Raw genomic sequence first — 14624 nt, 5'->3', positions numbered from 1 at the left:
GGATGAACAGCTGTGTCACAGTGAAAAGCTCTCCTGGCATGGTGGACTTGGGGCAAGTCATGAGTTCATGTCCCAGTCACGAGATCTGCGCAGCAGGATATGTAATCTGGCAAATTTTCCAATGAGAGACCGTTTCCTAGAAACAGCCTTCTGCTGCCTCCCAGAACCAAAGTTTATTCCTCATCCAACATCACCTCAGTGCATACAAGTATAACCCAAGTTTGACACATCACGAGAGTGCTTGGGAGGCTTAAAGAAGGGGATTTATGATCTTCCTGAGGTAAAGAAGCACTTTGCCTGAGGGATGGTTAACGCAGAAATTTTCACGACATTTATGATGACCTGTTTCACCAAGTCCAGGAACCAGTGGGAGACATTGGAGAAGGTGGCAGGATCAATGGACACTCCATGTCTCTGTGGGGACTCTCTCCCTTGCTTCCCTTTCTTGTCCTGACAGTGGTGTTGGACCAAAGTCAGTATGAATCAGAAAAAACATCTCTTTCTCACTGACAATCAAGACAGGTGCACCTCAAGGATGCAAGCTTGGCCCCCAGCTCTACTCGCTCTGCAAGGCAGGGCAAACTTTTGCTGATGACACCGCGATCATCGACAGAATCACAGATGGCAATGAGGAGGCATTCAGGAGTGAGATAGATCAATTTGTTGAGTGGTGTCACAAGTCAACATTAGCAAAACTGAGAACACGGACCTAGTCCTCATCAAGGGGTTAGCGGTGGAAGAGGTTAAGAACTTCAAATTCCTGGGTGTCAACATCTCTGAAGCTCTGTCCTGGAGCCTCCATGTTGATGCCATCGTGAAGAAAGCTCGCCAGTGGCTAGATTTGTTGAGGATTTTGAGGAGATTTGGTCTGACGACAAAGACTCTTGCAAATTTCCATAGGTGTACTGTGGAGTATATACAGACTGTCTGGTGCAGAGGTGCCAATACACAGGATAGGAACAGGCTATATAGAGGATTGTTAACTCGGCCTGCTCCATCAAGGGGACCAATCTTCACTCCAGCGAGGACAACTACAAGTAACGATGTTTCAAGAAAGCAGCTGCTATCCTCAAGGGCCCCCACCACCTCTTCATTCTGCTACCATCAGGAAGTAAGTACAGGAGCCTGAAGACAAGGACGGCTTCTTCCCCTCCGCCATCAGATTTCTGAATGGACAATGAACCCCAGACATGACACTTTTTCTTCTTCTGCCCTCAATTGTTTATTTTAAAAATGTAATTTATAGCAATATTTGCCCCTGGTAATACTGCCACAAAGCAATAAATTTGTGACGTTCTTGGCAATAAATTTTGATTCTGATTTTAAGATTATGGGGAAACAAAGCAAAAGGGTTTTTGTGTACATGACAAATGAAATCTTGCTTCAGGTGTTTGGGACTTCTGTACTTCATGCTCAATATCGACATGGTGGGCTGAATGTCCACTTACCTTGCTGGAGGACTACATCTCCAGTGGGACCTTGAGTAAAGATGAGTCAAGAGGGCATATCCACTCATCGAGACAATGGAGCTTTGGGATGGCAGGAATTCCTGCCCCTTAACCCCACAGACGTTTGTTCCCCAGTGAAATACAGTCAACGATCGTATAACTCTGACACTTTCCAATTGAGATTTCCCCCCCCCACCTCCTATCCCGGTGAGGATGCATAGTCTGTCCGTGGTAATGTTGAGAAGGAACAGAACTGCTCTCAGGCTGAAGTGGAGGTGGAGTGAGCTGGAAGACTTTGGGGCCTGTGGGGGCACCAGAGAGCACGTGAAGGAGATGGGCAGATCAGTGGGATCAGCGAATGAACGTCAAGGCATGCTTTCAGACACCAACAGGCTACACGTGAATGCATTTCGTTGATGCACACTGCTCCCAGAGGAGAACTCTCCAGCCTGCTCAGTGACCCTGACTGACAACTGAGTGCCATTGCTGCTTTAGACACAGCACAAGGTATGTCAATTTTTTCTCTTACAATGTTTTGATCACTTCACTGAATTTAACAGGTTAGTGGTGGAACTGTTCATCTCTCTCCCTGCAAACAATTCTCACCTTCACTGTAAAAACACAATGCTGGAGAAACTCAGCAGCTCAAACAGTGGACTTTATACAGTAAAGATACAGAACCAACTCAAATTCAAACTATGCCCTTTAATTGTTTTTTCTGAAGAAGAGAATATATCCCTGACTTCAACCCCAAGAGAATCCTCGCTGTTACCTCACTAACAGCTAGATGAGCAATTCTAGCCAAGTGGAAAGATAACTCTTCACCTACTCATACCCAATGGCTACATGGAAAAAACACTAAAGATGTGAAGTTGGAATTGGATAAGATGTGGGGCCTGTTCACAGATTATTATCACATGGTGAAGACTGAAGGTGGACGAATGCTCCGGAGACTCCCTGTCTGGTGTCTGAAAGTCGTTTTTCTGTCCACATTGTTGTCATTTATACGTTAACGTGGTTTAGAGGGAGGGGGTAGATTAGTCGGGTTCTTTTTCTCTTTTTGTTTGTGAGTAGGAGATAATTAGATAAAGAAGGGTTTAAGTGTTGATTATTATCGATCACATCACAGAATAAGACAAAAAAAATTTATATAAGGGAATTTTAATTGTCTTGTCTATTTTAAATTCAATATTAATTTTGGATACATTATGAGAAATGGATTATAATTATAGAATTCGATGTTTTGAAGGAGTTAAGTTATTTATCTGTGATATTTATATGATATGACCTGTTCTATGTTATTAACTAGAAGACCATGTACATGGGGTTTTATCTATTAGACTCGATAAAAATATTTTAAAAAGAAAGAATCTCAAGCCCTTCATACCTTCATGAAGGGATCAAGTCCGAAACATTGCTTCTGTATCTTTACTGTATAAAGTCCATTCTGTGACCTGCTGAGTTTCTCCAGCGTTGTGTTTTTACTTCAATCACCATATCTGCAGACTTTCGTGTTTTTTTACTCTAACCTATACTGTTCCTGCCCAGGAATGTGTGATGGGAGAGTGTGGAAGGAGCTTTCCTGAGACTAACATGTTTCACTGAGGTAGTGTGATGGGACAGTGTGGAAGGAACTTGCTGTGTCCAAGCCGTGGTCTCCCTAAGTTGGGAGTATATGATGAGACTGGGAAGGGGAAGCTTTGCACTGTGTCTAATCCCTGCAGTCTCTGCCCTGGGAGTGTGTGATGGGCTGGATAGGGGGAGCTTTACTGTGTCTAACACATATTGTCCCTGCCCTGGGAGTGTGTGATGGGGCGGACAGGGGAGCTTTGCTCTGTGTCTAACCTACATTGTCCTTGCCCTGGGAGTGGGTGATGGGCGGGATAGGGGAAGCCTTACTCTATCTTTAATCTCTGTAATATTATTGCTCATATTTGCTGACCACAATGGGTGATTCGGCCCATCAACTCAATGCCAGCTGACAGAGCAACGCCATCCACACTACTTTGCCCTGTTCTCTCCTCATTTTCAGCAACTCTCCCCAGATTCTACTACTCACTTCCCATTAGAGGCGATCAACTGACCCATACGTCATGGAGGAAACCTGAGTGCCTGGGGGAATCCTATGCAGTTACAAAGGAATAGGCAAACTCCACACAGGTAGCGCCGGAGGTTGGGATTGAACCTGGGTTTCTGGAGCTGTGACGCAGTGGCACTAACTTCTTTCTGGTGACCTCTACCCACTCTCACATCTCCACCACAGATTAAACAGTGCCTTTGTTGCATCACACTATGGACCTTCCAAAAAGATCTGATATTTGGGAACAATGTTGGAAATGATACAGTATAACCACATTCTCTCAAAGCTAGCAATTGCAGCATGACTTGAGAGGTAGGTTTGCAGGTGCAGCAGGTTATCAAGAAGGCAAATGAAATGTTGGCCTTCATTGCTGGAGGGATGGAATTTAGGAGCAGGGAGGTTCGGCTGCAACTGGACAAGATCCGCATCTGGAGTTCTGGTCTCCTTACTTGAGGAAGAATGGATTGAATTTGGAGGCGGTGCAGAGGAGGTTCACAAGGTTGATTCCAGAGATGGGGGGGGGGGGGGCGGGAGGGGTTGTTCTACAAGGAGAGATTGAGTCATCTGGGACTGTACTTGCTGGAATTTAGAAGAACGAGAGGGAATCTTACAGAAACATAAAATTATGAAAGGCATCGTTAAGATAGAGGTTGGTAAGTTGTTCCCATTGTTTGGGAAACTAGAACTAGGGGACATAGCCTCAAGATTCAGGGGAGTAGATTTAGGATGGAGATGAGGAGGAACTGCTTTTCCCAGAGGGTGGGGAATCTGTTGAAGCAGTGGAGGCGACCTCAGTAAATATATTTAAGACAAGGTTGGATAGATTTTTACATAGTTGGGAAATTAAGGGATATGGGGAAAAGGCAGGTGGGTGAAGATGAGCCCATCATCAGATCAGCCATGATCACTGAATGGCGGAGCAGGCTCGACGGGCCAAATGGCCGACTCCTGCTCCTACTTCTTATGTTCAACACTGAGACCCTGGGGTGAAGTTGAAGCAGAAATTGTGTAGAAATAATATTTCGATTTCAGGGTAGGGACTCCTTCTGTGACACACCATTTCATTACACAGAATTTACAGCCCTAAATCCAGCAATTTACTTTTGAATGACTGTCCAAAAGCCTATCGATCAGAATCCTAGATTTACACAGCAAAAAAAATGTTGAATCCACATCGGACCATTTGGCATGGGGGATGAAATGAGATGAAGAGGAACTGCTTCTCCTGAACACAAGAGATGGGTGCAGAAATAGTCAATTCGGCCCATCGAGTCGGCCTCTTCCTTTCAATCATGATGCGGATCTGTGGGATTTTCTGTCCAATGAACAGAGGCTGAGGACAAGCTTGATTCCAAGAAGGTAAGGTCTTTGATTTTATGGTAGGAAGGCTAGGGCAGTGGAATCCTCCAATTGCGGGATTGTCCCTGATGACCTACTTCGCAATGAGGTGTATCCAACTGCAGCTCCTGAGAGACCATGTTAGGGCACTGGACTCTAGATCAATCGGGTGGCAGAGATAGTTATAGAGAGTTGGCTTCAGAGAGACAGTCATCCCTAAAAGGCAGGAGACAGAGTGAGACAGTGCAGAGCACTCCTATGACCATTCCTCTCAATCACAAGGATACTGTTGGAGGGGGCAGGAAACGATCTACCAGGGACCAGTCATGGTGGTCATGTCTTCGGCACAGAGGCTGGTTCCAGACTCAGAAGGGAAGGGGGGGGGGAGAAGAGGAGAGCAATGGTAATTGGGGACTCGTTGGTTAGGAGAGCGAGATCGAGGCTCCCGGATGGTATATTGGCTCCCAGGATCCAGGGTCAGGATTTCTCTGTTCAAGTTCATAGCATTTTGGAGGGGGAGGGGTACCAGTCAGATGTCATGGTCCATGTGGAGATCAATGACACAGACAGGTAGGGATGAGGTCCTGAAGAGGGAATATAGGGAGTTAGGAAAGAAATTAAAAAGCAGGATCTCCAGGGTGGTAATCACGGGATTGCTGCCAGTGTCATGCGCCTGAGGTTAGGAACAGGACGTTGTGGCAGATCATGTGTGGCTGAAGAGTTAGTGCAGAGCGCAGGAGTTCAGATTGTGGATCATTGGAATCTCTTCTGGGGAAGGTCTGACCTGTATGAAAAGGATGGGCTGTACCTGAACTGGAGGGGGACCAATATTCTGGTGGGCAGGTTTGCTAGAGCTGCTGGGGAGGGTTTTAACTAGTTTGGCAGGGTGGGGGGTGGGGGTGGTGGGAATCAGAATGTGAGTGCAGTTTGAGCTTGGATCAATATGTGAAATTATGATGTTGTGGCCGTTACTGAAACTTGGCTGGAGGAAGGGCAGGATTGGCTAATGTGGGTATCGGGGTTTAAGTGTTTTTAAAAAAATAGGATAGGAGGTAGAAAAGGGTGGGGGTGGGTAGTAGCATCACTGGTCAGGGATAGTATCATGGCTATAGAAAGGGAGGACGCTGCAGAGGGAGGATCCACTGAGACGGTGTGGGTGCAAGCCAGAAATAGGAAGTGAGCTATCACTGTGCTGGGAGTTGACTATAGGCCCCCAAGTAGCCCTCGGGATCCCGGGGAGTAGATAAGTAGGCATATTGTGGAACGGTGAAGAAAATACAAGGTTATAGTTAAGGACAACCTCAACTTCCCTAATATTTATTGGCACATCCTGCAAGAGGGATGGGATGGGGCTGAATTTGTCAGGTGTGTTCAAGAAGGATTCCTGACACAGTATATGGACTGACCGATGAGAGGAGAGGCCATACTGGATCTGGCCTTGGGGAAATGAACCTGGTCAGGTGGTGGACCTCTCAGAAGGGGAACACTTTGATTCGAGTGACCAGAACTCCATGAGCCTCAACATAGCCATGGAAAAGGATAAAAATTGTCAAACTGGGAAAGTGCTTAACTGGGGAAGGGCTCATTATGAAGGGATGAGACAGGAATTAGCAAGAATAAATTGGAAACAGATGTTTAAGGGTGAAAGCACAGAAGCCATGTGGAGGAAGTTTAGAGACCACTTGTGCTGGGTTCAGGAGAGGTTTGTGCCACTGGGACAAGGAAAAGATGGTAGGAAAAGGGAACTGTGGCTGATGAAATAGATCAGGCAACTCCAGGTGGTCAAGAGGAAGAAGGAAGCATAGATTAGATATAGGAAGCATGAAACAGGAAGAGCTCATGAGAAGAATATGGTAGCCAGGGAGGAGTGTAAGAAGGGACTTAGGAGAGCTTGAAGGGGGCAGGAGATGGCCTTGGGATGTAGAATGTGAAGAACAGGAGGATGACGAGAATGAAGGTGGGGCCGCTAAAGGATAAAGGAGGGAACGTGTGCCAGGAGCAAGAGGAAGATGGGGAGGTCCTAAATGAACACTTTACATCAGTATTTACAAGAGAAAAGGACCTTGATCACAATGAGGTTGAAATTGAACGGGCCTGTGTGTTGGACAATGTGGAGATTGAGGAAGAGGAAGTGTTGGAGCTTCTTAAAAGTATCAAGATTGATAAGTCCCTGGGGTCAGACGTGATATACCCTAGGCTACTTTGGGAAATGAGAGAAGAGAGAGCTGAGGCAGTAACTATGATCTTTGAATCTTCACTGGCCAAAGGGAAGGTGTCGGAGGACTGGAGAATGGCAAATGTCATCCCCTTGTTTAAAAAAGGTAATAGGGAGAATCCTGGGAATTATAGACCGGTGGGTCTTACATCAGTGGTGTGCAAATTAATGGAGAGGATTGTTAGGATAGGATCTATGTGCATTTGGAGAAGTCCAGTCTACTCAAGAATAGTCAGCATGGACTTGTGAAGGAAAGGTCGTGCCTCACGAGTCTGATTGAGTTTTTTGAGGAGGTTACACAAGAAATTGATGAGGATAGGGCAGTAGATGTGGTCTACATAGATTTTAGCAAGGCATTTGACACGTTCCCCAATGAAAGACTCATCAAGAAAGTCATGAGGCATGGGATCAGTGGAACATTGGCTGTGTGGATAAAAATTTGGCTTGTCTGTAGAAAGCAGAGAGTACTAGTGGAAGGGAAGTATTCTGCCTGGAGGTCGTTGACTTGAGGAAGGGCCGCAGGGATCTGTTCTGGGACCCCCTGCTCTTTGTGATCTTTATAAATGACCTGGATAGGTCAGTTTGTGGATGACACGAAGGTTGGAGGAGTTATGGATGGAGCTGAAGGTTGTCGAAGGTTACAAGAGGATATAGACAGGGTGCAGAGTTGGGCAGAAAAGAGGCAGATGGATTTCAATCCAGATAAGTGTGAGGTGATGCATTTTGGAAGGGCAAACAAGAAGGCTGAGTACAGGGTTAATGGTCGGTTACTTAACAGTGTGGATGAACAGAAGGACTTTGAGGTCCAAATCCAAACACCCTTCAAGGTCACCACACAGATTGATAGATAGTTAAGAAGGCCTATGGAATGCTGGGATTCATTAATAGGGGGATTGAGTTCAGGAGTAGAGAGGTCATGTTGCAATTCTACAAATCTCTGGTGAGATCACACTTAGAGAATTGTGTTCAGTTTGGTCACCTCATTACAGGAAGGATGTGGAAGCTGTGGAGAAGGTGCAGAGGAGATTCACCAGGATGTTTCATGGATTAGAAAACAAGTCTTATGAGACAAGGTTAGCAGAGCTGGAACTTTTGTCTTTGGAGCGTAGAAGGAAGAGAGGAAATTTGATAGAGATCGACAAGATTCTGAGAGGCATAGATAGAGTGAACAGCTAGCACCTGTTTCCCAGGGCAGGATCAGCAAGCACCAGCAGAGGACATTTGTACAAAGTGAAGGGAGGGAAGTTTAGGGGGAGACATTGGGGGTAAGTTTTTGTTCACACAGAGAGTTGTGAGTGCCTGGAATGAAATGCCAGGGGTGGTGGTGGAAGCTGAAACTTTGGGGGCATTTAAGAGACTCTTAGACAGACACATGGATGAAAGAAAAATAGAGGGTTATGGGGTAGGGTGGGTTTGGTACTTTTCTTTTAAGGAAAGAATATATGGGTCAGCATAGCATCAAGGGCCAAAGAGACTGCATCATTGAATGTAAGAACAGAAGAACTGGGAACAGTAGTTGGCCATTCGGCCCGTCAAGCTTGCTCCACCATTCAATGAGATCATGGCTGACCTGATGATAAGCTCAGCATCAGATGATGTGCACATCATCATCATGTGTTTAAGACAGCTCAAATTTGAAAGAATAGGAAGAGGGAATTACAGGGACACAGGATAAGTGGAGTTGTCCATGGCAGGTCAGCAGAGCAGGCTTGATGGGCCAAATGGCTACTCCTATTTCTATGTACCAATGTTTCTAAGTTCATGGTGAGACCTTGGAAAATGTGGGCCTCTTCCTATAGCTCAGGAGCCATTCCTCGGAAACAGAGGATAATGACCATGAACTATCTCTGCCTTCACTGCACCGTCTTCAGGCAATTGGGGAGAAGGATGTTGGAAGGTGAAGAGTTCTGACGGTACAAAACTGACAGTTGACTTGGCAGAGATGATCCCTGTGCTCCTGCACACTTCTGAGACAGCAGGTAACAGCAGGTATTGGAAAAACTACAAACAATTTCTTAAAACCAAAGAACCCTAGAACATTACAGCACAGAAAATAAGCCCTACAGCCCTTTTAGTCCATGCTGAACTATTTTTCTCCCTCATCACACTGGCCTGAACCTAGTCTATAGCCCTCCATACCCTTCTCATCCATGGATCTGTCCTAATTGTTTTTAATGTTAAAATTTAGCCCACATTCATCATTTCAGTTGGCAGTTCATTTCCTCTTCCAGTGGTTTTCAAACTTTTTCTTTCCACTCACATACCACCTTAAGTTCAGTAATTCCTTACTAATCAGAGAGCACCAATGGCATATGGATTACTGTTTTAATCATACCGAATTGACTTGTTATGTGCACGATTTCATAACTCCAAAGCAAATGGGCCAATGAGAATATTCATCAAGCAAAATATTTCAGAAACAATTGGATCTAGAACAGTGGTTCTCAACCTTTTCTCCCCACTCATATACCACCTTAAATGTGCTCTGTGGTTAGTAAGGGATTACTTACTTAAATAAAAAGTTTGAATGCCACTGCCCTAAACTTTCCCCCTTTCACTCTTAACCCGTGTCCTCTGGTTTGTATCTTACCTACCCTCAGTGGAACAAGTCTGCCGACATTTACTCTGTCTATCCCCACATAATTTTAAATACCTCTATCAAATCCCCCCTCTTTCTTCTGCTCTCCAGGGAATAAAATCCTGACCTGTTTAACCTTTCCCTGTAACTCAGTTCCTGAAGTCCCAGCAACATCCCAGTAAATCTTCTCTGCCCTCTTTTGATCTTATTATTCTTCTCTGCAAAGTCTCTTCAATTCAATGGTAGGACGTGTGAACCGACATCTTTGTCATCGAGCCTGCACTAGTCTACTGAAGCAGACCCTCTGTCCTGTGTTCTGTCCCAGGAAGGGATCAGCAGGTAGGCAGACATAAGAGAATGTGCTTCAGAAGCTTGAAGGTATGGAAGATCCCCATTGTCCCTGGGACTCTCCATCTTGACCATACAAAGCAGCGAGGCAGCATTCAGGATGGGACTGGGAATAGGCAGATTGTACACCATGAGCATGGAGATCTTGTGTGAACAGTAAATGGTGCATGCCTTTCCTGCGACCACAGGAGACACTCTACTTGCACCCACACCTCCTCCCTCACCTCCATTCATGGCCCCAAACTGTCCTTCCAAGTGAAGTTCTGCAAGGATCATCTACTGAATCCGGTGCTCCCATTGTGGTATCCTCTACGTCGGAGAGACTGGGTGCATACTGGAGATCGCTTTGTTGAGCATCTCAGCTTTGTCCGCTGCAATAGAGTGGATCTCCCAGTGGCCACCCATTTCAATTCCCTGCCCCATTCCCTTACAGACATATCTGTACATGGTTTCATGCACTGCCAGACTGAGACCACCCACAAATTGGAGGAAGAACACCTCATGTTCTGCCTGGGCACCCTCCAACCAGATGTCATTTACATGGACTTCTTCAGTTTCCATTAAACACCCCCCCCCCAACACCCCTGCCCACCATCTCTCTTTCTCTATCCTCTGTCTGTGTTTTTTTTACTGTGTCTGCAGACTTCTATGCTTCATTCTATGCCCCATTGGTGGAGGAGGCTGCAGGTCCCACACTGGCCTTGTCAGTCCCCTCCAACTCAGTGGATGCAATTCTCCCTCGACCCTGAGACACTGCTAATTTTAGCAGCACCTTACCTTTGGACCAGGTACCTGACTGCCTTCCGGACTCAACCCTGAGCTTGTGATATCGTGACAGTTTCTGACAGCACAGAAACAAGCCCTTCATCCCATTGAGTCCATGCTGAAATTCAACCACCATTTACACCAATCGCATTTTATTCTCCTCATTTCCCATCAGATTCCGTAGGATCGTACATCAGCCAATTAACCTTCCAAACTACCCATCTTTAGGGGAGGTAAGAGGAAACCAAAGCACCCAGGGGAAACCCACACAGTCACAAGAATGTGCAAAATCCACACAGACCCAAGTTCCATTTGCCTGTTGCCAGTGAAGCAAGAAGCCAAAACCTCAAAACAAAGTGAAGGCATCGCTTCACAAAAATGAAGTCAGGCTCTCACTGTACACAAATACCCAACCTGGGAGTGACTTGTCGTGGGTTCCTGATTGGAATCTGATTGAGGAGGTCAGAGAGGTTGCATCAGAGGTGAAATGACCATGGAGTCTGATTGTGAACTTCAGAAGTAAGAGAGAAGGGGAAGGAGAGCAAAAGAGGTATGTGTGTGTGGAGAGAGAGCAGAGGAGGACAGGGAGGGGATGGGTGTAATGAATGTGGGGGAGAGCGAGCGAGGGCGAGTGGAGGGGTAGAAAGGGAGAGGGAGGGGTGGGGAGGGAGGGAGGGAGGGGTGGGGAGGGAGGGAGGGAGGGGTGGGGAGGGAGGGAGGGAGGGGTGGGGAGGGAGGGGAGGGGTGGGGAGGGAGGGAGGGAGGGGTGGGGAGGGAGGGAGGGAGGGGTGGAGAGGGAGGGAGGGAGGGGTGGAGAGGGAGGGAGGGAGGGGTGGAGAGGGAGAGGTAGAGAGGGAAGGGTGGAGGGAGAGGGTTGGAGAGAGCGAGGGGTAGAGGGGAGGAAAGGAAAGGGAGAGGGGAGGTGCGAGGCCCCGAGGAACAGGAAGGGCGGGGGACGGTCCATGTCTCCACCCCCCCCCCCCCCCCCCCCCCCCCCCACCCCCTCCCAGCCCCCTTCCCTTCGGCGCAGTTCCCGGAACTGAGACCGGAGCTTAGCTGGTGGGTCGGTGACCGAGAACCGGGGCTTACCTGCTGCTTGTCGCCGCTTCGCCCAGGGCAGGGCGCCCCGGCTCTCGGCTCCCAACCCCCGGGCCGGATCGCTACTAGCCGCTGCTGCCAACACCCGTCCGCGCTCCCGCACCCTCCCCCCGGCGCCGCCGGAGCGCAGCGCCGCAGAGAGCGGAGCGATCGCGATCCGCTCCCTCCCTCCGCCCGCCCGCCCGCTCCCCTTCTCTCTCTCTCTCCCTCCCTCCCCTGCCTCTCTCTCATTCCCCTTCTTCCTCGCCCCTCTCCCCTCCCTCTCTTACCCCTTCCCCTCTTTCATTCCCTCTCTTATTCTCTTTACCCACTCCCCTCACCCTTTCCACCTCCAACCTCTCTCCCTTTCTTTCATTTCCTTCTCTCCCTTTCTTCTCCCTCTTTCCCACTCCATCTCCCCTGTCTCTCGCTAACCCTTCTCTCCCCTCCGTCCCTCTCCTCGCTCTCTCTCCCTCCATCCATCTGTTTATCTTTCCCTTCTTCCCCTCCCTCTCACCCCTCTCTCCTTCTGTCTCTTTCTGCCTCTCTCTCCCCTCCGTCCCTCTCCTCGCTCTTCATTCATCTGTTTATCTTTCCCTCCTTCCCCTCCCTCTCACCCCTCTCTCTCCTTCAGTCTCTCTCTTCCTTTTCTCTCCCCTCCACCCCTCTCCTCGCTCTTCATCATGTTTATCTTTCCCTCCTTTCTCTCCCTCTCACCCATCTCTCCTTCAGTCTCTCTCTACCTCTTTTCTCTCACCTCCATCCCTCTCCTCGCTCTTCATCATCTGTTTATCTTTTCCTCCTTCCCCTCACTCTCTCCTCTTCTCTCTTTTCCTCCCTCCCCTGGTTCTTTCTTCCCCTTCCTCTCCCCACGATTCTGACACCCTCACGCAGAAGGGGAGATAGCAGCCTCTTTCTCTTCTCTCCTGCACATTTCTGGGATGTGGGAGGAAACCAGTGCATGGTGGAGGTGGGAGGGGAACCCACATGATCATGGGAAAGACTGCAAACTCCATACAGACAGCAACAGAATCGAAGCCTGCCCATTGGAACAGTGCGGCAGTCACTCTACAAGATGTGCCACTGCGAGGTGGAACCAAGATGAGGTTTTTTTACTCAGAGGCTGGTGATCCTGCGGAGTTCCTCAATGATCTGTAGGAATATATTCAGGAAGGGAGTAATGCCAAATGAAAGACAGGAAATGGGGAGGGGAAGGAACAGGATACTGCATGGATTGTCTACTCCAGTATCCAATCCACTCACTCTAGGGGGACCACTGTAAAGAATTATGGGAAGGGGGTTTCTGCTGTGGTAAGTAGGCCAACAAAGAGTTAAAAGTTGAGTAGATTAGGCTGTCCACAATTGCAAAGCAGAGTATAATGGGAATGGGATGAAATAAGAGATAAGACGTATCAAAAAGTTGCTGGGTTATAAATCACAGAAACTGTGAAAGAGTAAAAACATTAGACTGGCAATACTACAAAACATGTAAAACTGCACATAGGCACTTGTCTGAAGGACGATATAGTCTGTACAATGATGCTGTGTATTTTGAGTGGGGCTCAGTGCAGGGAACGAGTTACATTGTTTACTCTTGTACCCCTCACTCCCACTCATGTAATACAATAAAGAAGTGATTATACACTCTTTGGTTCTGCTGTTGTTCATTTTATTACAGCGTGGGTCGACTTCAACAATGGAGTAGTTGAATTCTCCAATTTGCTCTGGTTTTGTTTAAAACAGGAGTCATGGATGGGGTTACAAAAGCCATCCCAGAACTCAAAGTGGGAAGGAGTTCCTGCCCTGCATTCTGGTAGAGTTGGGGAGACAAAAATGAAACTTGATTTTCAGGCCTTCTGCCTTTGACAAGTTCCCTCTCGCCAGGTTAATCTGAATGGTCGGATTACATGGGATCCAGGGGAGCTGTCCAATTGGATTCAAAGCTCACAGTGCAAGGAGTGAGAGGGTCATGGTGGAGAGATGCGTTTCTGATCGGAAGCCAGTGACCAGTGGTGCGCAGCAGGGGTTGGTTCAGGTTCCCATATTATTTGTTATCATTATCAACGATTCGGATGGCAATGTCGTTCACATGATTAGTAAATTGGCAGATGAGACCAATATTGGTGGTGGAGTGGACAGGGAGGAAGGAGTGGACATGGAGGAAGGAGGTGGGAAGTAAAACAAGGTTAGGAATTGCACAGTGAATGATAGGGTGCTGGAGCGTAGTTGTACCGTAGCTGTACCGAGGGGTACAGGAGCATAGTTCCATTAAAGTGGTGACTCAGAGGGACCAGGTGGTGAAGAACGTATTTGGCCTGCCCACCTTTGTTGGGTGGGGTAGTGAGTACAGAATGCGGGAACTTCATGATACAGCTGTCCACAGCATTGCTGAGACCACACGGAGTACTGGGTGTAGTTCAGGTTGCTCCACACCCCAGAGTAATCATTTTAAATTTAAACATAAAACACGGTAACAGGCCCTTTCGGCCCACAAACCTGTGCTTCCCAAATTACACCAATTTACCTACAGCCCATGTATGTCTTGAAGGTTGGGAGGAAACCCATGTAAACACGGGAAGACTCCTTACAGACAGCGCCAGGTTGAACCTGTGTCCCGATTGCTGGCACTGTAACAGCGATGGACCTAACCACTTTGTTAGCTGTTCTTACCAATGCTTCCTGTATGCTAATCATGTTCTCTAGATTAATCACACATCCCAGAGTAACCACATACTGTAAAGTAATTACACATCCATCAAGCAATCACATTGTCCA

At 47.5% G+C, this 14624-nt stretch overlaps 1 protein-coding gene across 2 annotated transcripts in view; it reads right to left on the bottom strand.

Moving 5' to 3' along the window:
• The window catches only part of LOC138754646 (ras/Rap GTPase-activating protein SynGAP-like), a 469786-nt gene extending 457838 nt beyond the window's left edge, over positions 1-11948 (bottom strand). The window contains exon 1 of one of the 2 annotated variants that reach the window (XM_069919215.1): positions 11862-11948. The gene's annotated coding sequence lies outside the window, so the exon portion shown is untranslated. The remainder of the gene's footprint in view (positions 1-11861) is intronic. The other variant, XM_069919216.1, reaches the window with a different exon arrangement.
• Between the last annotated feature and the right edge of the window lie 2676 nt (positions 11949-14624).

The sequence above is a fragment of the Narcine bancroftii genome, chromosome 2 (genome assembly GCF_036971445.1).
Source record: "Narcine bancroftii isolate sNarBan1 chromosome 2, sNarBan1.hap1, whole genome shotgun sequence".
In the NCBI taxonomy this organism is placed as follows: Eukaryota; Metazoa; Chordata; class Chondrichthyes; order Torpediniformes; family Narcinidae; genus Narcine; species Narcine bancroftii.
This window is presented reverse-complemented; position numbering and strand designations above follow the sequence as displayed.